This window comes from Panthera onca, chromosome D3, assembly GCF_046562875.1.
Source record: "Panthera onca isolate mPanOnc1 chromosome D3, mPanOnc1 haplotype 2, whole genome shotgun sequence".
Classification (NCBI taxonomy): domain Eukaryota; kingdom Metazoa; phylum Chordata; class Mammalia; order Carnivora; family Felidae; genus Panthera; species Panthera onca.
Window position 1 is genome coordinate 60,972,198 of NC_138350.1, and position 3,502 is coordinate 60,975,699.

General features: G+C 35.8%; 1 non-coding gene across 1 annotated transcript; it reads right to left on the minus strand.

The window, feature by feature from the left end:
* Positions 1-329: 329 nt before the first annotated feature.
* LOC132666189 (U6 spliceosomal RNA) lies at positions 330-436 on the minus strand. The gene has a single exon (XR_009604553.1). It is a non-coding gene; the product is annotated as a U6 spliceosomal RNA (small nuclear RNA).
* Positions 437-3,502: the final 3,066 nt, after the last annotated feature.

The window sequence follows — 3,502 nt, forward strand, 5'->3', positions numbered from 1 at the left end:
CTACTAAATACTATGCCTTTGAAATGTTCCCCTGACTACACCATCTAATGCTGTCCTCCTTATTCCTTTCTTCTACATTAGGTTCTCCTTTTATTTTCTTCTTTTTTTTAAGTTTTTACTTAAATTCCTATCAGTTAACATACAGTGTAATATTAGTTTCAGGTGTGCAATACAGTGATTCAACATGTACATACAACACATGGTGCTCATCACAGCAAGTGCCCGCCTTAATCCCCATCCCCCTCACCATACAACCCTCTGCTAACCATCAGTTTGTTTTCTATAGTTAAGTCTGTTTCTTGGTTTGCCTCTCTCTCTTTTTTTCACCCCAAAATATGGAACACCTCAGGAATTTGTATGGCATACTTGTTTAGGAGCCATGCTAATCTTCTTTGTATCGTTCCAAATTTAGTATATGTATTGCCAAAGTGAGCACAGTTCTTGTTTTCTTAACGGTGCTTATTACTACTTGAACTTGTTTCTATGTTTATGTATCAATCATGATATTAGACTGGAACCGAGGTCCTAAGACAATAAACAACATATTGTAAAGTGGGGTGCAAGGCTATATACAGCACTTGTAAAAGGAGGTTAGACAAAATTAGTTTGTATCCTGTGAGATTATTCAGCTCCAGTGTATAAGATAAGTTTGAGAGACCTAGAAAAGGACTGTGTAATAGAAAGTTTGAGTGTGGAAGTGGCTGATACGTTCTGGGTCTCACTCCTTTTATTAGATAAGGACAGTCATGTTTTTCTTAGCCTCTGAAATAACAGCCGAGTACCCCACAGAATCTTCTTTGAGAGTTACTATGTGCCCCTTGCAGTGTGTGGGACGTTGGATTTATGTCTGAGAGAATCTCAAGTGTGAGAGATAGGCTGGTTATCTATTCTGACAGTGAAGTAAAAGAAAGGAAAGGTGGTTGGCTGCCTTGGGCAATTTGTATTCCTAAACTTCAATGAGGAAAAGGATGCATGATGAGCACTTCCTTTAGGCCACAGGATGTTCCCTTAAGTCCCACCCAAAAGTTCTATGAGAAAAGTCAAAAGAACTTAGCAGAAAGGAGCAAAAGGTCACAGGCTAAAGAAGATGCTTTCAACAACCAGATGCAAGAGAATTTATCAACCACATAAAGGAAAAAACAGGCCTCCCAAGAGTCCACTTGAATAAGAGTGAATTTTACGAACCTGACTGGTCAAGATAGAGTGAAACTATGTCACATTATTCGTCAGATAAGGACTCCACTCACCATTATGCTCCACCTTTCCTAGCTCTGATCCTGGAAGGATCAGCATAGGTCAAAGTTAACAAACTGGGCGAAGAATAAGCTATCCACTAGCCAAGGTCATGCAGACACCAGCTGCAGTGCAGATGCCTCGCCTCTTCCATCGTGAAGGACTTGGCCTATAGCCTTCTGGATTAGTAAAGACGAATGACCATAATACTGAATAAAATGTAAAGCTTTGATTTTTACTATATTTGGACTTACTAATTATCTATTAGGTTTTTAAAATATATATGTGTATACACACATGTATATAATCATGTCATCTTCAAAAAGGTATCACTTTACCTCTTCCTTTCTGATTTGCATGACTTTTCTTTTTTCTTGTCTAATTGTTCTAGCTAGGACATCCAGTACTATGTTGCATAAAAGTGGCAACAGTGGCCTCTTTGTCTTGTCCTGAACTTAGAGAAAAGCCTTGTAACTTTGCACCACTGAGTCTGATGTTAGCTGTGGGTTTGTCATAAATGATCGTTATATGTTGAAGTAAAATCCTCCTATATGATATTTGTTGAGAGTTTTTATCATGAAAAGATGTTGATTTTTTCCAGTGCCTCTTCTGCATCTATTGAGATGATCATATAATTTTTATCTTTCATTCTATTAATGTGGTATATCAAATCTATTGATTTGTGCATATTGAACCAGCCTTGCCACTCAGGGACAAATCCCATTTGATCATAGTGTGTGACCCTTGTAATGTGCTCTTGAATTAAGTTTGCTAGTATTTTGTCGAGGATAATGTACTCTTGAATTTAGTTTGCTAGTATCTGTGTTCATTGGGGATATTGGCCTGTAATTTCATTTTCTTGTAGTGTCCTTGTCTGACTCCTGGATATATATATCTGAAGGAAACAATATTAGTGTCTCAAAAATATATTTGTACTCTCATGCCTATTGCAGCATTATTCACAATATCCAAGGTACAGAAATAACCTAAATGTCCTCCCGTGGTTAAATGGATTAAAAAATGTGAGATACACCCTCCCCACACACACACAGAAGAATGTTATTCAGCAATAAAAAAAGAAGGAACTCCTGCCCTTTGCAACAACATGGATGAAACTGAGGGAATTTTGATAAGTTAAATAAGCCAGATAGAAAGAGGCAAATACAGCACGGCATCACTTCTATGAAAATTTTAAAAACATATAATAGTAAAGCTCATTTCATAGAACCAGAGAATAGAATGGTGGTTCCCAGCAGCTGTGGGGAGGGGAAATGGGAGATATAGGCCAAAGGGTATACAGTTTCAGTTATAAGATGAATAAGTTCTAAGGCTCTGATGTACAGCATGATGGCTATAATACAGTATTTTATATGTGAAATTTGCTGTGAGTAGACCACATTCTCACCACACACACATAAAAAGAGTTAATTATGTAAGATGATGGATGTTCTAATCATCTTTATCTTGGTAATCATTCCACAATGTATATGCATATCAAATCACCATGTTGTACACTTTAAATACATACAATTACATTTGTCCATTATTCCTCAATAAAGCTGGGAAAAAACTAAATAAAAATTATCTACATGGAGGCCTTTTATTATGTGGAAATCACCCAAAATCATGGAAATTTACTTACATTTTGTTCGAGGGTAGGAGACTATATTTAAAGGGACACAGAGAAATACAGTCAATATGCTTTCCAATTACATTTTGTGAGAGTAGAACTTGTTCAAAATACAGGCTGTACTTACTTTCTGCTGAGCCATATCACCAAGAAACAGGGATCTCATCTATTATTGTTCACTAAGGTATTAGCACAAGATCATGTCTGGTATTAAGGAGTACTTAATACATATTAGTGAATGAATGAAAAAAATGAAAGAACAAATGCAAAAAAAAAAGGAATACAACTGGTAGACTGGAGGTTAAATTATGACTCTGCCATTATGTAACTATGTCATAATTAGTAAGCCTTAGTTAATTTCCTAGTAGAAATTAAAGAACCTACCTCTCAGGTGATTATAGGAATGAAATAAAATAAAATAATGCATATAAAATGTTTAGTTCAGTATCTGACCCATAATTATTATTATGATTATAATGCTTTAGGTAATAAGACATCTACATGTATAATACTGTGTTAAAACATAAAATCAGTAAATATGTTAAGGATTAAAGTGATTAGGTTCAAGTTCTGAGCATTTCAAAGTAGACAGAATTTGTAGAGTTGGAGCAGAGAACAGAAGAGGGAGGCATAGAGTGT